The sequence below is a fragment of the Citrus sinensis genome, chromosome 4 (assembly GCF_022201045.2).
Source record: "Citrus sinensis cultivar Valencia sweet orange chromosome 4, DVS_A1.0, whole genome shotgun sequence".
In the NCBI taxonomy this organism is placed as follows: domain Eukaryota; kingdom Viridiplantae; phylum Streptophyta; class Magnoliopsida; order Sapindales; family Rutaceae; genus Citrus; species Citrus sinensis.
The window spans coordinates 11705014-11728755 of NC_068559.1; the positions used below are offsets into that span (position 1 = coordinate 11705014).

Sequence of the window (23742 nt, forward strand, 5' to 3'; positions counted from 1 at the left end):
CATTGTGCATATTGGGCCATCAAGAAATTCAACTTTGACATGCAGCAAGCTAGTTTAGAAAGAAGATTACAACTAGCAGAACTTGAAGAAATTCGCAATGACGCATACAAAAATGCCAAGATTTACAAGCAGCGAATGAAAGTCTTTCATGACAAGCATATTATAAGAAAATCTTTCACTCCAGGTCAGAAAGTGCTTTTATTCAATTCTATCTTGCACCTATTCCTAGGTAAGTTACGCTCTAGATGGTCTGGCCCCTTTATTGTTCACACTGTTTTTCCACATGGAGCAATTGAAATTAAAGACCCAAAGAACGGTGTCACGTTTAAAGTTAATGGTAAAAGATTAAAGCCATATCTAGAGTACCAACCACATGGAGAGGACACCGAAATAAATTTGAGTGACCCACTAGATTTGAATTGAGTTTTTTTTTTCTTTTCGGTGATTTGATATTTTTTTCCTTTCTTTTTATTATTCTTTTGCTAATTGAAATTATTTTTGCATAAGTGTGTTTGTTTCACCTTTAAGTTTTCTCTTATCATTGTTAATCATGAGTGCCATAGCTAAACAGTTCCTCCTGGACATTCTTGAACCACTTCAACGTGTAAAATCTCATCTCAAAAGGCAGATTCGATTTTGTAAAACACATCGTATTTGGGCTCTGCAACCACCAAAGTTAGTATCCTATGTTGAGGATTTAGAAAGCCAACTCAGAGATATTGAGAGAAGTGTCTACAATATCCAGTTGGAGCTTGAGGTAAATTCAATAAGAGGACGATTGTAATTTTCTTTATGTGTTTTAATTTGTTTTTCTTTGTTTGTGTGCTTTAGTTTGTTACCCCGGTGAAGTGGCGGATAACGGTACTCCGTGACAATCAAGTCGGTTACTTCAGTTTCCCATAATAACGGATATTCTGAGGCGAAGGTATGGACAGAAATGAGATTCTAGCAAAGCTTCACAATCGATTCCCTCACTTCCTCAGAATGCCCTTCTTACAATCTATAAAGCTCTGTCCGAACGCATGCGATTGCTCATGAGGAATAAAATACCTACTGACATCCGTTGGTCAATCGAGGCTAAAGTACGATTGATAGGTGAGTTACCTCCAAAATTTATTACATACATGCCTGGTTGTGGTAAAGAAAATTATGCTAGAAAACGAAGAGCTCAAAGAATTTCTGTTGCTTATCATAAGTGTGCCAGAATGAGTTGCGATAAAAAAACCATATTTTTTAGGAATAATGTCTGATAACAGGGAAGATAAGATTCAATTAATTAGAGATGGCTTGAATAAGGAGTCATTGGATGATATCCTTTTGTCTCTTGAAACGCATCCCAGTGGATATGTGCAAGGAGCGATTCTTCAGTTATGACCATTATTTCAGAAAGAGCATGCACGATATAGTCTTGGGAATCTGACTATAAACGACCCTGTTTGCCAGTTTATAAGAAAACTGGATAGGAAGCCTATCCTCGACCCATAGAGGGCATTCAAGCCGTTTCTGAACGTAAAACCAGAGGAAGATGTGAGCCACAATCGTAACTACCTGTAAATATCCTTTTACTTCACTGTTATTTTATTTCACTATTGTTTTATCATTGGCTTTATTGTTTTTAATAATTTTATCATTTTTTTTTACTGTTTGCTTTTTGACTCTCAAGCTATGTGCTTTACGCGTTATTTGACACTGACATGCTACCTCATACATAGCTGTGACCCACTGCCACCAAGATTATTAAATATGATTTTTTGTCAAGCACTCACAAATTATTTTTGAGAAGTATCCCAATGGCAGCTACTCCTAATAGACAATTCAAGAATATTTGTGTGCTTTCTGGATTTAACTATGGTAAACATAAAGAGTTCGTTGAGGCAGCCATAGATCTTGGTCGAATTATATTAGAGAGAAAATTACACTTAGTGTATGGAGGAGGTAACCGAGGGTTATCAAAATTGGTCTCAGAGCTGTTTTTGTCAGAGGAAGCCAAGTGTTAGGCATCATCCTAAGTGCCCTAAAGCCTTTGGACAGTTTGTCTGACTCACCGATTGGAGAAGAGTTAGTCGTCTCAGGTATGCAAGAAAGAATAACTGAATGCTTAATCATGCTGATGCTTTTATTTTCCTTCCAGGAGATCTTGCATCACTAGAGGCACTTATCACACTAGCATCTTGGGCCCATCTGAACATTCACCAGAAATCCATCGGTTTGTTAAATGTCAATAACTTTTATGATGGCTTCATCGCATTTCTTAACCATGCAATAAAAAAAACTATTTTCTTCCTTCCACAACGAAAAAGCTTTTTATTTGTGCTCACACTGCTAATGAGCTACTTGATCTGTTACAAGCTTATAGACCAGAGCCAGACCCCTGAACCTTTGTGTTGGAGCGTCCAAATAATGCTGGTAATAGTAGCCGCAGTAAGAAGTACAAATTAGATTTAACTCTCCACTTGTAAATATTTTCTTCTGTGTTGTGTTGTGCAAATTTTATTGAACTCGCAAGTGCACGAATCTATTGTAGAATAGACTAATGGTGACAAGTGTCGATTCCACGAGGAGGTGGATTTTAATTGTGTGTAGAATTAATTTTGTAAATGGGTGGTTGGATTTGTGGTGAAAGTGACTTAAGATTATCTTAAAATTGAAATTGAAATGACAAGAATAAATTGAAGAGAAATCTATTGAAATGAAACACTTGGGTATCTAGATCCGTATCAACATGCACCATGGGCTAAATATTCCTTATTAGTGCCAATTAAATCATGAGGGGAGAATTCACACCTCATGAACCACACTCTAATCAATATAGTGCTAAGGGCTTATCGTACCAAATAATAATAACCTTGTACTAGGGAGCCGGTGAAACCAGGGCGGTATCTAGATAAGATTATTATTATTTGTCGACGAAAAGTCAAAACATCCACAAAAATTAGAGGGGAAGAAATAAATTTACCAAATAAAGCCCATGACACAAGTTGAGACTTCACCTTCATCCCAAGCTTGAAAGAAAATTAGCTACTCAAAATTAAATTAGGGACAAAATGAGAATTTATTAAAATACGTAGAAAATACAAGATGGAGAAAGAATTACAGAAAATGGATCCCAAAAATGGATTCAGAGGTGTCAAATTAGGGGGGAGGCCCCCTTTTTATAGATACATTGAGTAAATCGTGGCCATCAGATTAAAAACAGTTTGGACGCTCAGGATTGCGCCATGTCATCAGTCAACAGTACGCGGTTTGACCACGCGGTTTGAACAATGACACGGTTTGACCCGGCTTGAACAGTAACACGGTTTGGTTGAAAATAATCATGTGTAATGCATGTACCGTACGCGAGATTTTTTGTCCACTGATATGCTGCCACGTCATCGATCAACAGTGCATAAGAATTTTAGTCCAACAGGATCGTGACACCTCATCAGCCAATGCCACATCATCGGTCAATGCCATATCATCGATCCGTCTATGTGAACAGTGTCGTGAACAGTAACGTAGACAGTATCGTACATGTGAATAGTACCGTACATGTGAACAATGCCATTTTTTCTTTTATGCTCCTTCTATGATTTTCGACCATCCTGAGTTCAAAAGTGATGTCTGTTTTGCCATTTGATCTCTCGTTCATTGTGAAATGACTATAATGCCCTAAAATACATAAAATACTTAATTATAATACAACACACATAATTAAATGACAAGAAGCTTAAATACATAAAAGTAAGGGTGTTAGTAAAATTTGAAGTGTAAAATGATGATTTTCTCCTTTATAAATATACATTTTCTAACACTCAACACATCCCCTAACCAGCTTATTGCTAGTCCCTTGCAAATAAAGCGAAAACAAAATTCAAATCCAAAATGATTTTTTTTTATAACAATCATGTTTATTCAATCAGACTAATGATAGTAATCAAATAAAAGTATAAGCATTATCTCCAGTCTAAAGAAACATCACACCCACATCAACCATCCACATGAATCAGCCTAGTAGACTTTGTCATAGCTATTTTCAAGAATGACATGTCAAACCCCAAAATCTCACTGGAAGTAGTGACACTCTCACAAAGAAATTAAACCCAATAAAAATAGTCACTCCAATGAATGGTAATTGAGAGAAAATAATAAGTGATATCACATGCTCTCACTAAGATGAAAGAAATATGCCCTCAGCTTAGAAATAATACGATCTCAAGTCAAATAAAAATGCTAGGCAGCCCAATTTATTTATTTATTTTTATTTTTTTATGCACCACTACATCTTTTTAGCCCATATAACTAGCTTATACTTCAGACTATAGTTCCCTAAAATCAAGAAGGATTTTTATTAGGACGTAACGTAAGCTAAGGACATGGCTAACAAATGAGGGGAAATAAGGAAAACAAAGTGTATGTTTGAGAAAAATGCAGAGATTTTTGTTTTGTTTTTTTTTTCTTTTGGAAGTTGCAAGGTGGATTTCACCTATTATTGTTATTTTTTTTTCTTTTGTTTGGCACAACGTCACTAAACAAAATAATTATTTATATTTTTCTCAAATATAAATAGGTGATGGAACTTATAAGACATCGGGTAATACTCCAAATAGGAGTTGACAAAGAAAATATTTTTTATTTTATTTTAAGGCTCAAAAGGGTTAGCTATGGATATTTCACAAAAGGGATGGCTAGAAAGGATCAAACGAATCAAAGATGACATTTCCATCGTCTTTTAGGGCTCTAAATAATCTTCCATATCTACTAGTTAGATGGGCCTCCAAATGTAGCAACACACATTTTTTTCTTTTTTTTAATTTTATAATTTTTTTAAGGGTTAACTAAAAAAAATCTAGAGATCGTGTAAAATAATAAAGTGCTAAGTTGTATAAAGAATGGGCAAAAGGGTTACTCTCCAAGAAAAATAATAGGCTCAAAAACTCACTTGGTACTTATTATGACATGTTCATTCATTCAAGCAACTTATATTTGTCTCCAACATCAACATGTAGAGTAGCAAACATAGCGTAACATCACTTAAGACCAAAGATAATACAAATACTAAAATTTGAAATTAATCATGTCAGCCAATGTTAAAACAAATCACACAATTTTTTTTTTAAACAATATTCTGATGAGAACCATCAAGGGAATACCATTAAAAGTTCAAGTGATCCTTTGCACATTCATGGAGGCCCAATTACAAGAGCAAGAGCCAAAAAGATGCAAGCTGCTTTAAATGGATTAATTGAGAAAATATGGATTGAAAATGTAATTCAAGATGCAAGACATCATGAATTGGTCTTGAAGAGAAGACAAGGCATTGTGGGCATTATTCAAGTTATTGGGCAGCAAAATACACAATTTGTATCAAATGCAGAAAGGTCAAATTCAGAATAAAAACTGTATTGATTTAGCAAGAATTAACGTGCAAGCTATAAACCGTTGGAAAGATAATTAAGTTAGCTTTCCAAAAACTTTTACAAAGCTGGATTTGGAGTTCTCTAGAAGGAGTTATGACCAATTCATTACAGTTTGTTCAGACTTGGGATTTTCAACGACTCCTTTGTTTTTTCAACTTCATTTGTTTGTTTTGTTTCAAGTTTGTCAATGTGTAAGGTAAGTCTACCATCAATGATGGTGGGCTAACATTAAGTTTGTCAATGATAGCATTAATTATAGTAGGCTGGCATTAAGTTTGTCAAAGATAGCATTAATTATGGTGGGTTGGTGAAGACTTTTGAAACATCTTTTGATAAAACCTACTTGGAGGGTTGTTCCAATGTTTCCATTTGTATTTTTAGGATCTTGGGTTTCTTTTATCTTATTTAAATTCATCAACCTTGCTATGTAATGAGATTTGGAGATTAATGTTATTTGAACTTGAAAGATTATTCTTTCTTTGGTTATTTGAGAACTAGTGAACTTATCAAGAATTTGCATTCTTGTGGCGTTCCAAATTTAGACTTATCACTCACCTTCTCATCTATTTCTTGAGTGTGGCGTCAATACCATTCTTTATACCTTTGGTTCATGTTTTCTTAAGCATTGGGTCAAGGTTTTGTTTGTCTTAAATCTGTTTAGAACTTTCTTGGGAAGTTGAAACTACAAATTAAGTGTGGGATTGAAAGTTTCATTGTGGGATTCGCATCATTTGGTATCAGAGCTAGTTTCTAATCAGGTTTGAATGTCTTATTTATTTTGATTATCAAAAAAAAAAAAAGAGAAAAAAAACGTACAAAAAAAAAGATTACAAAAAGATTTAAGTATTTCTACTTTCATCAAATTGAATTTGAGTTATTCATTTTCCTTGACATAGTTCACACACATATTAATTGTGTTGCTTTGCTTGCTTGCTTTCCTTTCTTCAATTTCCTTTTCATTCTTTGTGTCCTCTTAATTGCTTTTCTTTGTTAGTGTGCTGGATTGTCATATTTGGTGTGCCACTTGGGTTTTTTTTTTTTTGTTTATTTAGTTCAATAAAGAATTGAAAGAGAGAATTAAGTGTGGTAAAAGGCAAAAGTTTGTGAGATCATTAGAGGGTAAAAGCCAATTTGTGTGTTAAACACGAGAGTTAAGTGACATCAAATTGAGTGAAACACGTGAGGGAGTGTTGTGAGGTCTTTTTGCTAACAATTTTTTTTTTCAGATCACAAATATGTCAAAAGATCAAGAAGCTATAGACTAATCAATCATGCTCAAAGCCATGCAACAACAATTTGAGCACATGAATCTGATGTTTGGAGAGATCCGTGACAAATTGGAGAGGCAAGACACTGCCATAGCCAATCTACAAAGGGGGCAACAACCAATAGCTCCTAATGTAAGAGGTAATCAAGGGCGTGCTGTCATGGGAGAAGAAGATGGTGATGACATAGATGATTTTGATGACCAGGCTACTGTTGACATGCGTGGAAGAGATAATAGAAGGGCAAGACGTATGGATCGTGATTTGGGGAGTATCAAACTGAAAATTCCTTCTTTTCAAGGTAAAAATGATCCGGAAGCTTATTTGGAGTGGGAAAAAAAGGTGGAGCTAGTATTTGATTGCCAAAACTACTCTGAGGAGAAAAAGGTAAAACTAGCTGCTGTTGAATTTACTGATTATGCTATTATTTGGTGGGATCAACTTGTTTTGAGTAGGAGACGAAATCGTGAAAGGCCTATAAACACTTGGGAGGAGATGAAGGCCATCATGAGGAGGAGATTTGTTCCTAGTCATTATTATAGAGAGCTGCACCAAAGGCTTCAAAGTCTTACACAAGGTTCTAGAAGTGTGGAAGATTACCACAAGGAAATGGAAATAATCATGATTCGAGCCAATATTGAAGAAGAACGAGAGGCCACTATGGCAAGATTTTTACATGGTTTAAATCAAGATATTGCTAATGTGGTTGACTTGCAGCACTATGTTGAGTTGGAAGACATGGTTCACATGGCCATGAAAGTGGAACGACAACTAAAAAAGAAAGGTTCCACTAGAACCAATTTGGGTTCATCTTCCTCATGGAAGTCAAAATGGAGCAAAGATGAAAAGGTTGTTTCAAAGCCTAAGATTGAGCCAATCAAGGATCATAAAGAGGGAGGCAACCAAAGTAAAGGTAAATCTGATTCCCAACACTCTAGAAATAGAGATATTAAGTGTTTTAAATGTTTGGGGACAGGTCATATTGCATCTCAATGCCCAAATAAGAGAGTAATGATCTTGAGGGATGATGGTGATGTTGAAACCGAGAGTGAATCAGATGATGATCCTATGCTACCTTTGGAGGATGCTAATGATGGTGTAGAATATCCTGTTGACGGTAAATTGATGGTTGCTAGGCGTGCTCTCAACATGCAAGTAAAAGAGGATGCGGGGGTACAACGTGATAACATCTTTCATACTAGATGCCACATCAAAGATAAGGTATGTAGTATGATAATTGATGGTGGAAGTTGTACTAATGTCGCTAGCACTAGTTTAGTTGATAAATTAAATTTGAAAACTTTGAAACATCCAAGGCCATATAAGCTACAATGGCTGAATGATTGTGGGGAAGTTAAAGTAAATAAACAAGTGCTGGTTTCATTCTCTATTGGAAGATACAAGGATGAGGTTCTATGTGATGTAGTACCCATGAATGCTGGACACATTCTTTTGGGTCGACCTTGGCAATATGATAGGCGTGTGACACATGATGGTTACTTAAATAGATATTCTTTTGTAATGAATAAAAGGCAAATCACTCTTGTACCATTAACACCTAGGCAAGTGTATGAGGATCAAATGTCAATACAAAAAGAGAGTGATACAAAAAAAGAAAATGAGAGTACAAAAGAAAGAGAGATTGAGAGAAAAGCAAGTGAAAAGATAGAACAAAATATTGTTGAGAGAAAAGAGAGGCAACAAGTGAACTTGTTTGCAAAAGAGAGCGAGGTTAAGAAGGCTTTCTTTTCAAAACAGCCTATTGTTGTACTTTTGTGCAAAGAGGCTTGTTTACACACTAATGAGCTTAACTTTTCTTTGCCTAGTGCTATTGTGACTCTTTTGCAGGACTTTAATGATGTGTTTCCAAATGAACTCCTTAACGGTTTGCCACCTATTAGGGGAATTGAGCATCAAATAGACTTCGTCCCTGGAGCTACCATTCCTAATAGACCTGCATATAGAAGTAACCCCGAGGAGACAAAGGAGCTTCAAAGGCAAGTTGAAGAACTCTTGGCAAAAGGATATGTGAGGGAGAGCATGAGTCCATGTGCGGTACCAGTTTTACTAGTGCCCAAAAAGGATGGAACATGGAGGATGTGCATTGACTGTCGTGCAATTAATAAAATCACTGTAAAGTATCGACATCTTATTCCTAGGCTTGATGACATGCTTGATGAATTGCATGGTTCTTGTGTGTTTAGTAAAATTGATCTTAAAAGTGGATATCATCAAATTAGGATTAGAGAGGGAGATGAGTGGAAAACTGCCTTTAAAACAAAATATGGTTTATATGAGTGGTTAGTGATGCCATTTGGGTTATCTAATGCACCTAGCACTTTTATGAGGTTAATGAACCATGTTTTGCGTGCTTTTATTGGTAAATTCATAGTTGTCTATTTTCATGATATTTTGATCTATAGCAAAGGCTTAGATGAGCACATTAAACATTTGCAAAGTGTATTCACTGTTTTAAGGAAGGAAAAGTTGTATGCTAATTTGAAGAAGTGTTCCTTTTGTACAAATCAGAATGTTTTTCTTGGTTATGTTGTAAGTGCTAAAGGAATTGAGGTTGATGAAGAGAAGGTAAAGGCTATTAAAGAGTGGCCTACACCTAAAAGTGTAAGTGAGGTAAGAAGTTTTCATGGTTTGGCTAGTTTTTATAGAAGATTTGTGAAAGATTTTAGCACCCTTGTTGCACCATTGACTGAAATTGTGAAGAAACATGTGGGATTTAAATGGGGTAGTGAACAAGAAAGGGCATTTAATCTAATTAAGGAGAAATTGGTTTCTGCACCATTACTTGTTTTACCTGATTTTACTAAAACTTTTGAAATTGAGTGTGATGCTTCAGGTATAGGTATTGGAGCTGCTTTGATGCAAGAAGGGCGTCCAATTGCTTATTTTAGTGAGAAATTGAGTGGAGTAGCCCTAAACTATCCTACTTATGACAAGGAGATGTATGCATTGGTGAGAGCATTGGAAACTTGGCAACATTATCTTCTACCTAAAGAGTTTGTTATACACACTGATCATGAGTCCTTGAAGCATTTGAAAGGGCAAGGTAAGTTACATAAGAGACATGCCAAATGGGTTGAATTTATTGAGCCATTTCCTTATGTGATCAAATATAAACAAGGTAAGGAGAATATGGTGGCTGATGCATTATCTAGAAGGTATGCACTTATCTCTACATTAAATGCAAAGTTGTTAGGATTTGAGTACATTAAAGAATTATATGTTAACGATCCTGATTTTGCTAATGTGTTTAATGCTTGTGAGAAAGTTGCATTTGGTAAGTTCTATAGGCATGATGGGCTTTTATTTAGAGAAAATAAATTGTGTGTGCCTCATAGTTCTTTGCGTGAATTACTTGTGCGTGAAGCTCATGGGGGTGGTTTAATGGGACATTTTGGTATTGCAAAGACTTTAGATGTTTTAAAAGAACACTTCTTTTGGCCACATATGAAACGTGATGTTGAAAGAATATGTGAGAAGTGTATCACTTGTAAACATGCTAAGTCTAGAGTTTTACCCCATGGATTGTATAACCCTCTGCCCATACCTAGTGAACCTTGGGTTGATATTCTATGGACTTTGTTTTGGGTTTACCTAGGTCAAAAAGGGGAAATGACTCTGTTTTTGTTGTTGTTGATAGGTTTTCAAAGATGGCACATTTCATTCCATGTCATAAAACTGATGATGCGACAAGCATAGCTAATTTGTTTTTCAAGGAAATAGTCAGGTTGCATGGAGTGCCAAGGAGCATAGTTTCAGATTGAGATGCGAAGTTCTTGAGCCACTTTTGGAAAACTTTGTGGGGTAAGTTGGGTACTAAACTTTTGTTTTCTACTACTTGTCATCCACAAACTGATGGACAAACTGAGGTTGTAAATAGAACTCTGTCTACTTTGTTGCGTGCCATTATTCAAAAGAACTTGAAAACTTGGGAAGAATGGTTGCCACATGTTGAATTTGCTTACAATAGAACTGTCCATTCAGCTACTAAATTTTCACCATTTGAGATTGTATATGGTTTTAATCCATTAACTCCTTTGGATTTATTACCTTTACCTATTGATGAGCGTGCTAGTTGTTGACATAAATTATTCCTTATTGATTTTGATGATAACAAACATGATTAAGATTGATTAATTGTTTTAAAAGCTCAACATAATTTTCATCTATTTTGACAAGTTTCATAAAGTATTTTTATAAAGATTTGGAGACAAAACAGTCATCTTGCAAAATAGTTCACTACAGCAGTTTTTGTGTAAAACGGCGATCCGACATCTGTAGTAAACGGCTCGCCGATTTCAAGCAGAAATGGAGATTAGCCTCTGGACGAAAACGGCACACCGACATTTGTGATAAACGGCTCGCCGATATCAACCAGTAGCCTCTGGACCTAAACGGCGATCCGATATGTTGATAAAACGGCTCGCCGATATCAACCAGAACTGAAGGGTAGTCTCTGGACATTAACGGCGAACCGACATGTGTGATAAACGGCTCGCCGATATCAACCAGTAGCCTCTGGACATTAACGGCGATCCGACATCTAGATAACGGCGATCCGACAATTTGAAAAATCAGCCCAACGGTCATATTGACCAGTCAAACGGCGATCCGACATCTAGCTAACGGTGATCCGACAGTGTGCAGAAAGTCAATAACGGCTAGTTTTCAGCTGCATCTATAAATAAGCTCATTCAAATTCAAAAAAAAAGATTGATCACAACACGACCATTGAGCAAATATTTGAGAATACAATCTTCATAGAGCTTAAAACACATTCTCTCTTCATCTATTCACAAATTGGGCATTGATTTGTAATCTTAAATATTGTGTGAGAGAAAAACAATTTGTAATCTTTTACTTTGAGTAATTGTAAGTGTTGGGATACACTTGGGTTAAGAGATTGGGGATAATCTCTTGTTGTAAAGGTCCATTGACACCTTGGAAGTCAAGTGTAAGCATTTGAAGCCTTGGAGGCTTGCTTGGTGGAATCCTCAAGCCCGGAAAGCTTGGAGGCGTGGACGTAGGCGAGGTTGGCCGAACCACGTAAAAATCTCGGTGTTCGAATCCCTCTTCGCTTATCTTTTTAAATTGTGATCATCTTAATTGTTATTGCTTTGAATTTGATTTATAATTGCATTAAGATTTTCTTTAATAAATTGAATAATTTTTTAGAATCCCAATTCACCCCCCCTCTTGGGTTGCATACTTGTATTTCAATTGGTATCAGAGCCTTGTTCTCTTGTTAAGACTTAATCGTCTAGAGTAAAAGATCCATGGCAACCCTAAATGACTCAACCTTTAGAGAAGGGCAATCCACAACTAGACCACCATTTTTTGATGGTAATGATTATGCTTATTGGAAAACTAGAATGAGAATCTATTTGCAAGCCTTAGATTATGAAATTTGGGAAGTTGTTTGTGATGGTCCATTCATGCCTATGTTCAAAGATGAAATAGGAGATGATATTCCTAAACCATCGAGTCAATGGAGTGAGTTAGAAAAGAGAAAGATGTCTCTAAACTCCAAGGCTATGAATGCTTTGTTTTGTGCCCTTGATAAGAAAGAATTCCATAGAGTATCTAGTTGTGAAAGTGCACAAGAGATATGGCACAAACTTGAAGTTGTCTATGAAGGGACAAATCAAGTGAAAGAGTCTAAAATCAGTAGATACACTCGCCAATATGAGTTGTTCCAAATGGATCAAAATGAAAATGTGTATTCTATGTACAATAGATTCACGGACATAGTGAACACCCTAGGTGCCTTAGGGAAAACCTTCTCAAATAGTGAGAAAGTTAAGAAAATCATTAGGTCACTTCCAAAAGAATGGAGACCTAAAAGAACCGCTATTGAAGAGGCCAAAGATTTAAATACTTTACCTCTTGATGATTTAATTGGTTCTCTTATTTCGTATGAAGAGGATTTAGCTGCAGAAAAAGGACATGAGGAGAAGAAGAAAAGCATTGCTCTCAAAGCTTCAAAATATGAGAGTGATGAGGAGAGTGAACCGGATGATGAAGAACTAGCCATGCTAGCAAGGAGGTTTAAAAAATTCTTCAAGAAAACCGGAGAGCGAAGAAATTTCAGAAACTTCAAGAACTATAGGGAGAAGAAGGAGGCAATCACTTGCTATGAATGCAAGAAGCCTGGACATATAAGATCGGAGTGCCCACTCATCAACAAACTCAAGAAGAAAGCAATGGTTGCAACTTGGGATGATAGTGAGGAAGAATCAAATGATGAAGAAGGATCGCAAGAAGTATCAAACCTAGCACTCATGGCTATAGGAGGGGATGATGATCTCAATGAGGTAAGTGATCCTACCTATGATGAATTATATGATGCTTTTCAAGATTTGCATAATGAGTTGATGAAAATTGGTAAAAAGAATGTATGTCTTAAAAAGGAAATGGCAAAGCTTAAAAATGAAAATGAATCTCTAAATGCAAGAATTGTATGCCTAGAAGTAGGAAACAAAACATTGCATGATGAAATTGTATTATCAAATGAGAAACCTAGCATCTTACATGAGCATTTGAAATCACACATAGATGAGTTGAAAAATGAGAACGAATTGCTCAAGAAAAAGAATAATGAATTAAATGAAATTGTTTTGAAATTTACAAATGGGCAAAAGATGTTGGATAATATGCTTAACTCACAAAAATGTGTTTTTGATAAAGGAGGACTTGGATATAAGCCAAACTTAAAGCAAAAGTATTATAAGAATTATTTTGTTAAAGCTACCTCCACAAATGATCATAAGATTGTATGTCATTATTGTAATCAAAATGGTCACATGAAATTTAGATGTCCCGTGAAAAGGAATGCATATTATGGTGTCAAGTGCATTTGGGTTCCAAAAGGAACAGTTGCTAACTCTCAAGGACCCAAAAAGCTTTGAGTACCTAAAACTTGAGACTTTTTCTTGTAGGGCTTGAAGAAGAAGAAGAATAAATGGTACTTGGACAGCGGTTGTTCAAGGCACATGACCGGAAACTATGCATGGTTCTCAAGCTTTACCAAAATTGAAAATGGTGGAGACGTATCCTTTGGAGACAACTCAAAAGGAAAAATCCTTGGAATTGGAAATGTTGGTAAAGTTTCTTCAACTCTAATTGAGAATGTATGTTTGGTTGAAAACTTGAAACACAACTTAATTAGCATTAGTCAATTATGTGACAAAGGTTATAAAGTTATCTTTGATAAATTTAGTTGTGTTATTGAGAACTCATGTGATGGCAAAACCTTATTTGTTGGAAAAAGATGTGGTAATGTTTATATCATTGACATAGAATGTGCATCTACTCTTGATAAATGTTTTTCGGCATTGCATGATGATTGTTGGTTATGGCATAGAAGGTTAGGACATGCAAGTATGGATTTGATTTCAAAAATTTTGAAAGATAATTTAGTTAAAGGTCTTCCGAAAATTGGTTTTCAAAAGGATAAGATTTGTGAAGCTTGTCAATTTGGAAAACAAATTAAAACTTCTTTCAAGAATAAAAACCATATTTCTACTTCAAAACCACTTGAACTTCTTCACATAGATCTTTTTGGGCCATCTAGATATGCAAGTCTAAATGGCAAATATTATGCATTTGTGATAGTGGATGATTATTCTAGATATACATGGGTATTATTCTTAGCCAATAAGGATGATGCTCTTGATGCTTTTAAAGTGCTTTGTAAGAAATTACAAAATGAAAAAGGGCATGGTATTGTATGCATTAGGAGTGATCATGGAGGAGAATTTGAAAATCATGCATTTGAGAGTTTTTGCAATAATCTAGGCATTGAGCATCAATTTTCATCACCTAGAACTCCACAACAAAATGGAGTTGTTGAGAGAAAGAATAGGTCTATTCAAGAAATGGCTAGGACCATGTTAAATGAAAATGCATTACCAAAATATTTTTGGGGCGAAGCCGTCAACACCGCTTGTTATGTTTTAAATCGGGTGTTGATTAGACCTAATCTTAACAAAACTCCTTATGAGCTTTGGAAAGATAGAAAACCCAACATTGGATATTTTAAAGTTTTTGGATGCAAATGTTTTGTTTTGAACACAAAAGACAATCTTGGTAAATTTGACCCAAAATCCGATGTTGGTATTTTTCTTGGTTATTCAAATTCTAGTAAAGCTTATAGAGTCTATAACAAAAGAACCTTAGTTGTGGAAGAATCTATGCATGTGACATTTGATGAGTCTAACCCCTCCTCTACGGAGAAAGTCGTTGTTGATGATGATGCAGGAGAAGAAGAACAAGAAGAAGAAGCATTAAATGACAAACAAGAGGATGCACCACATGAAATTCAAGAGGAACATCATGAAGAACTAAATGCAGAGCAAAATAAAGGTACTTCTCAAACACTCCCCAAGGAGTGGAGGTATGTCTCTTCTCACCCTAAAGATGTAATTTTAGGAGATCCCTCACGAGGTATTACAACTAGATCATCACTTAGAAATACTTGTGAGCATAATGCATTCATCTCTCAAATTGAACCAAAATCCTTTGAGGATGCAGAAAATGATGAATCTTGGATTATGGCAATGCAAGAGGAGTTAAATCAATTTGAAAGAAACAATGTGTGGGAATTAGTTCCTAAACCTGAATATCAATCTGTAATAGGTACTAAATGGGTGTTTAGGAATAAGATGGATGAATCCGGTGTGGTTGTAAGAAATAAAGCTAGATTAGTGGCTCAAGGCTACAACCAAGAAGAAGGAATTGATTTTAATGAAACCTTTGCTCCTGTAGCAAGGTTAGAATCCATTAGGATGTTATTAGCATATGCATGTCATAAAGATTTTATTTTATTTCAAATGGATGTGAAAAGTGCTTTCCTAAATGGGCATATTATGGAAGAAGTGTATGTAAAACAACCCCCTGGTTTTGAAAATGAAAAATTTCCAAATCATGTTTATAAGTTGCTTAAAGCTTTGTATGGTTTAAAACAAGCACCTAGAGCATGGTATGATAGACTTAAGAATTTTCTGTTGGAAAATGACTTTTCAATGGGTAAAGCGGATACTACTCTATTTGTTAAGCATAAGAACCAAGACATACTTATTGTTCAAATTTATGTTGATGATATTATTTTTGGTTCTACTAATGAGTTGTTGTGTAAAGAATTTTCATCGTGTATGAGCAAAGAATTTGAGATGAGTATGATGGGAGAGTTGAAGTACTTCCTTGGACTTCAAATCAAACAAAACGAGGAAGGAATCTTCATAAATCAAGCCAAGTACGTAAAAGATCTACTCAAACGATTCGGCATTGATGACTCAAAGACCAAAAATACACCAATGAGCACAACAACCAAGCTGGACAAAGATGAAAAAGGTAAAGAAGTGGACATCAAAATGTATCGAGGTATGATCGGATCCCTACTTTATTTGACTGCAAGTAGACCCGATATCATGTTTAGTGTATGTTTGTGTGCAAGATTTCAGTCATGTCCCAAGGAATCTCATTTGCTCGCTGTTAAAAGAATTTTCCGTTATTTGAGTGGAACCATAGATATTGGCCTTTGGTATCCTAGGGGAACTCATATAGATTTAACATGTTTTTCGGATGCGGATTTTGCTGGTTATAAAGTGGATAGGAAGAGCACTAGTGGAACTTGCTATATTCTAGGACACTCTCTTGTTTCATGGTTTAGCAAGAAACAAAATTCTGTCGCACTTTCAACTACCGAGGCTGAATATATAGCTGCCGGAAGTTGTTGTGGACAAGCTCTTTGGATGAAACAAACACTTAGAGATTATGGCATTAATCTTGAACAAATTCCTATTAAGTGTGATATTACTAGTGCTATTAATCTTTCAAAGAATCCCATTCAACACTCTCGAACCAAGCATATAGAAATAAGACATCATTTCTTGAGAGATCATGTTCAAAAGAGAGACATTGCACTAGAGTTTATTTCTACGGAAAAACAACTTGCCGATATTTTTACAAAACCTCTTTGCGAAGAACAATTTTCCAAAATTCGGCATGAACTTGGGATGATGAAATTTTCACATTAACATCTTCATTCATGCTATTGAGTCTATTATTATTGATTGATCTATGACTTGATGCTTTAATTTCTATGGAATGCTCAATCGTAATATGCATGTAATGTGTATGTATATTTGAAAATGTATGAATTAATTATTGCAATACATATATATATATTCATGAATTATGCATTGAAATGGCACTCAAATCATTTTGGATCAATAAAATGATCTTGAAATGTATTAATAAGTAGCCAAATATCAAAATACATGTGCGAAATCATAGGTTGTAGAAAACGGATCGCCGTTATTTAAATAAACGGCTAACCGTTTTGGGCAGAAACAATGGAACGCTTTCTGGAAGCTATCGGTTCGCCGATATCTGTCTATCGGCTCGCCGTCCTGTTACATTTTTCTTGTGTGGACTCTCTGGACCCTATCGGCTCGCCGTTATTGATATAAACGGCTCGCCGTTTTTATGAATTTGTTTTGAGGACTCTCTGGACTCTGTCGGCTCGCCGTTTTCTTTATAACGGCTCGCCGTTATCACGCGTTAATTGAACAGTCCTTCGTCTTCCTCCTCATTTCGGCTTCTCTTTCTCTCTCTCTCTCACTTCAACCCGCGACTGCACCAGTTCTCTCCTCTCAAATCCATCACTTTTCTTGTCATTTTTTCACTAAATTGAAGCATTACAAACCATTTCTATCATCTCTAACACCTTTTAACCGATTCAAATTCCTTTTTTTTTTTTTCTTCAAATTTTGAAAAATCTCATCTTGAAACCCTAGAACCAGCCGACTCTCATTCGTTCACTTTGACCCAAATTTCTTCGTCTTTCCAACCACATTTTCACCCACAAATCACTATCTCATCTCTAAAACTTCATTTTCACAATTTTTCTCATCCATGGCGGAACGACCTCCAAGGCGTGTTCGAACCAAGCACACTGCTTCACGCCGTTCCAGTCCACCCAGGTCTCCTCCTCAAGACTTCGAAAGTCTTCATTTTCCCGATGCTACCTCTGCTCAGCGATTCCGTGAGAAGTTTATGGGTAAACCCGTAACTCCCTCTTTTTCTCTTAACATTTCGGAGTTCTCGGATATTTCTGTTTGTGGTCACTCAATTACTCAAATGCTTAGTCATTGGAATCAAGCTTTAAGTGTTGATGAACCTATTTATGAAAATCTTGTTCGAGTCTTTTATTCAAACATAGATTTCTCCTCTTCTAGTCGTGACGAGCTTCATACATTTGTAGGAGGTATTCGTATTGAGCTTGATGAACCCGAATTATGTAGTATTCTAGGAATCGCTTATGGAGGATTAGATCTGTACACCTCTAGGAAAGAACTAGAGTTCAGTAATTTTCGTCATGTGGATGGTGTACGGAACATTTGTCGTCGTCAGGATCTTTCCGATGACATCTGCTCTTTGTCCTTTAGGTCTCAACTCCTCCCTTTTCAGATTCGAATACTTCACATTATTCTCCAACACATGGTCACTCCTAGACAGGGGCACACTGATGAGGTCACTAGGCTTGATATTGGTCTTTTAGACTCTCTCATCCGTAGACGCCATGTGAGCCTATCCTACACTATTATGTGTCATATGCTGTCTACTCCTAAAGTCTCCAACCGATCCCTTCCTTATGGCAGCATCATCACTAGGATCCTGAACCACTTTCATGTTCCTATCGTCGAGCCTGTTTTTCTCGAAACTCGTAAGCTCGGTCGAGACATTATTTCTGCCATTGGTTTCTTTAAGAAGCGTGGGAAATGGGAAAAGACCACATCCTCCAAAAACGAAGCCACACTGATTGCACCCGAGGATGATCGCATGCTGAATGATGTCTACTCCGAGGATGAGCTGCCTGATTTCCGTCTTGGGGCTAGACCGCGTGTTCCTCGCCGAGCAGCAGCACCAGCAGCTCCTGTTTCACCAGCAGCAGATGCATCTCAGGATGACGAGCCTACCGAGACTGCCGTCCCTCCTGCGGCATCAGCTGTTCCTGAGGATCGCTTCCAGCAGCTTCTCGACCGAGTAGATGCCCTGTCCCAGCAGCAGCAGCAGCTTCGATCTGATTTTGCAACCTTTCGGGAGCAAATTTCTGATCAGCAGATGGAGTTAATTGCAGGACAGCGTCGCATTCTCGGCCACCTTGGATATGACCCCGGCAGTTCGTCTTCACAGCCTCCATCTTAGTTTTCTCTGTCCCTATGATATTCGCACAGACATTTCTCATTTCATGTTATTTGCCTTATGCATATGATGTTATTTATTTTGTGTTTATGCTTCTGATATCTCATGTTGGACATGTGCTCTTGATTTATGCTCAAGTTGTTTTTGGTATTATATTGATTATATTGCTCTTTCTGGAAGTGTGAATTTGTTGGTATGGAGGTTGGTTGATATGGTGGTATATTTATATGGAAGTGTTTCTCTTTTTAAACTTTGTGTGTTGTTGAGGAAATGCTCATATTTCAGGGGAGACTCTGCCCAAATTTCTCCAAACATAAGTCATTCATCGCGTCTTTTTCTTTTTGATGATGAAGGGGGAGAGAAATTGGCAATTGGCAAAATGCGAAATTGGTTTTGGCAAAATAGTATTGGCATGCATGAGTTTACTGGCATAAATTTCGTGTTTAAAATTTTGAGATTAACAGTTGAATATTTTTTTTAAGGGAGTTAACAAGTCTTTCAAAATTTCACTTAGGGGGAGCACATATTTAGGGGGAGCAAAATTGCACAAATATTTTCTTGAAAAGTTTGTCATCATCAAAAAGGGGGAGATTGTTGACATAAATTATTCCTTATTGATTTTGATGATAACAAACATGATTAAGATTGATTAATTGTTTTAAAAGCTCAACATAATTTTCATCTATTTTGACAAGTTTCATAAAGTATTTTTATAAAGATTTGGAGACAAAACAGTCATCTTGCAAAATAGTTCACTGCAGCAGTTTTTGTGGAAAACGGCGATCCGACATCTGTAGTAAACGGCTCGCCGATTTCAAGCAGAAATGGAGATTAGCCTCTGGACGAAAACGGCACACCGACATTTGTGATAAACGGCTCGCCGATATCAACCAGTAGCCTCTGGACCTAAACGGGGATCCGATATGTTGATAAAACGGCTCGCCGATATCAATCAGAACTGAAGGGTAGTCTCTGGACATTAACGGCGAACCGACATGTGTGATAAACGGCTCGCCGATATCAACCAGTAGCCTCTGGACCTAAACGGCGATCCGACATCTAGATAACGGCGATCCGACAATTTGAAAAATCAGCCCAACGGTCATATTGACCAGTCAAACGGCGATCCGACATCTAGCTAACGGTGATCCGACAGTGTGCAGAAAGTCAATAACGGCTAGTTTTCAGCTGCATCTATAAATAAGCTCATTCAAATTCAAAAAAAAAGATTGATCACAACACGACCATTGAGCAAATATTTGAGAATACAATCTTCATAGAGCTTAAAACACATTCTCTCTTCATCTATTCACAAATTGGGCATTGATTTGTAATCTTAAATATTGTGTGAGAGAAAAACAATTTGTAATCTTTTACTTTGAGTAATTGTAAGTGTTGGGATACACTTGGGTTAAGAGATTGGGGATAATCTCTTGTTGTAAAGGTCCATTGACACCTTGGAAGTCAAGTGTAAGCATTTGAAGCCTTGGAGGCTTGCTTAGTGGAATCCTCAAGCCCGGAAAGCTTGGAGGCGTGGACGTAGGCGAGGTTGGCCGAACCACGTAAAAATCTCGGTGTTCGAATCCCTCTTCCCTTATCTTTTTAAATTGTGATCATCTTAATTGTTATTGCTTTGAATTTGATTTATAATTGCATTAAGATTTTCTTTAATAAATTGAATAATTTTTTAGAATCCCAATTCACCCCCCCCTCTTGGGTTGCATACTTGTATTTCACTAGTATGGATGGTAAAAAGAAAGCTGAATTTGTCAAGCAATTGCATGAGAGAACACGTCAACACATAGAAAAGAGAACTGAACAATATGCTACTCAAGCCAACAAAGGACGTAAGCAAGTGGTTTTTCAGCCTGGAGATTGGGTTTGGGTGCATATGAGAAAGGAGAGGTTCCCAGCACAAAGGCGCTCCAAGTTGCTTCCAACGGGAGATGGTCCATTTCAAGTGGTTGCACGGATCAATGACAATGCCTACAAATTGGATCTTCTTGGTGAGTATAATGTGAGTGCTACTTTCAATGTTTCTGATCTTTCTCCTTTCGATGTAAGTGAAGATTCGAGGACGAATTCTTTTGAGGAGAGGGGGAATGATGAGAACCATCAAGGGAATACCATTAAAAATTCAAGTGATCCTTTGCACATTCATGGAGACCCAATTACAAGAGCAAGAGCCAAAAAGATACAAGCTGCTTTAAATGGATTAATTGAGAAAATATGGATTGAAAATGCAATTCAAGATGCAAGACATCATGAATTGGGCTTGAAGAGAAGACAAGGCATTGTGGGCATTATTCAAGTTATTGGGCAGCCAAATACACAATTTGTATCAAATGCAGAAAGGTCAAATTCGGAATAAAAACTGTATTGATTTAGCAAGAATTAACGTGCAAGCTATATACCGTTGGAAAGATAATTAAGTTAGCTTTCCAATAAATTTTACAAATCTGGATTTGGAGTTCTCTAGAAGGAGTTATGACCAATTCATTACAGCTTGTTCAGACTTGGGATTTTCAACGACTCCTTTGTTTTTTCAACTTCATTTGTTTGTTTTGTTTCAAGTTTGTCAATGTGTAAGGTAAGTCTATCATCAATGATGGTGGGCTAACATTAAGTTTGTCAATGATAGCATTAATTATAGTAGGCTAGCATTAAGTTTGTCAAAGATAGAATTAATTATGGTGGGTTGGTGAAGACTTTTAAAACATCTTTTGACAAAACCTACTTGGAGGGTTGTTCCAATGTTTCCATTTGTATTTTTAGGATCTTAGGTTTCTTTTAGCCTATTTAAATTCATCAACCTTGCTATGTAATGAGATTTGGGGATTAATGTTATTTGAACTTGAAAGATTATTCTTTCTTTGGTTCTTTTGAGAACTAGTGAACTTATCAAGAATTTGCATTCTTGTGGCATTCCAAATTTAGACTTATCACTCACCTTCTCATCTATTTCTTGAGTGTGGCGTCAATACCATTCTCTATACCTTTGGTTCATGTTTTCTTAAGCATTGGGTCAAGGTTTTGTTTGTCTTAAATCTGTTTAGAACTTTCTTGGGAAGTTGAAACTACAAATTAAGTGTGGGATTGAAAGTTTCATTGTGGGATTCACATCACATTCTACCCCCTAACCTATTCTAAACATGAAAGGAAAATATGCACGCAAAAATGTACAAATGATGCAGAAAAACTAATTAGAAAGGTTACACTTAAAATGATAGAAAAAGAAATGTTTTTTTTAAACTAAAAAGATGCGTTTCTAGAGGCACTACACTCCATATTTAGCCATCTTCGACTCAAAAAAATTGAAAAGTGTATATTTATAAAGGAGAACTTAGAAAGAAGATGAAAAATGATTGTAAAAAAATTAATAAAGAAAAATAAAATATCTAATTTTTTTTTAACGAAGAAGATGTGTTTCTAGAGTAACTACACTCCATATTCGGCCATCTTCAACACAAAAAGTTAGCAACAGTTAGTTTCTACAACAAAAAATTAGTAAAAACTTAACCAAGATTCCACAATTATTGACTATTCCCTCCCCCCAATCAGAACGAAACATTGTCCTTAATGTTTTAAAGGAAAGAAGTAGAGTTTAGAAGACATCGCCTGGATGGTGCAACACAGAAGAAAATATTTACAGGCCGAGAGTTAAATCTAATTTGTACTTCTTACTGCGGCTACTGTTACCATCATTATTTGGATGCTCCAACACAAAGGTCCAGGGATCTGGCTCCGGTCTATAAGCTTGTAACAGATCAAGTAGCTCATTAGCAGTGTGAGCACAAATAAAAAGCTTTTTCGCATTAGAAGGAATGAAATAGTTTTTTATTGCATGGTTAAGAAATGCGATGAAGCCATCATAAAAGTTATTGACATTTAACAAACCAATGGGTTTATGGTGAATGTGCAGATGGGTCCAAGATGCTAGTGTGATAAGTGCCTCAAGTGTTGCAAGATCTCCTGGAAGGAAAATAAAAGTATCAGCATGATTAAGCATTTCAGTTATTCTTTCTTGCATACCTGAGACGACTAACTCTTCTTCAGTCGGTGGGTCAGACAAACTGCCTAAAGGTTTTAGGGCTCTTGGGATGATGCCTAACACTTGGCTTCCTCTGACAAAAGTAGTTTCTAAGACCAAGTTTGATAACCCTCGGTTACCTTCTCCATACACCAAGTGTAATTTTCTCTTTGCTATGGTTTGACCAAGATCTATGGCTGCCTCAACGAACTCTTTATGTTTGTCATAGTTAAATCCAGAAAGCACACAAATGTTATTGAATTGTCTATTGGGAGTGGCTGCCATTGGAATATTTCTCAAAAATAATTTGTGAGTACTTAACAAAAAGTCATATTTAAGAATCTTGGTGACAGTGGGTCACAACTGTGTATGAGGTGGCATGTCAGTGTCAAATAACGCGTAAAGTACATGGATCGCGAGTTAAAAAGGAAATAGTAAAAAGAAAAAGAAACCATGATAAAATAAAATTATTAAAGATAATAATGGAAAAGATAAAATAACAGTGAAATAAAATAACAGTGAAGTAAAAGGATATTTACAGGTAGTTGCGACTGTGGCTCACATCTTCCTCTGGTTTTACATTCAGAAACGGGTTGAACGCCCTCTATGGGCCGAGGATAGGCTTCCCATCCAGTTTTCTTATAAACTGGCAAACAAGGTTGTTTATAGTCAGATTCCTGAGACTATATCGTGCATGCTCTTTCTGGAATAATGGCCATAACTGGAGAATCGCTCCTTGCACATATCCACTGGGATGCGTTTCAAGAGACCAAAGGATATCATCCAATAACTCCTTATTCAAGCCATCCCTAATGAATTGAAT

The 23742-nt window shown here is 36.4% G+C and overlaps 1 pseudogene; it reads left to right on the plus strand.

The window, feature by feature from the left end:
- The first annotated feature begins 6402 nt into the window (after window positions 1–6402).
- Window positions 6403–23742, plus strand: part of LOC102630529 (uncharacterized) — a 34712-nt pseudogene continuing 17372 nt past the window's right edge.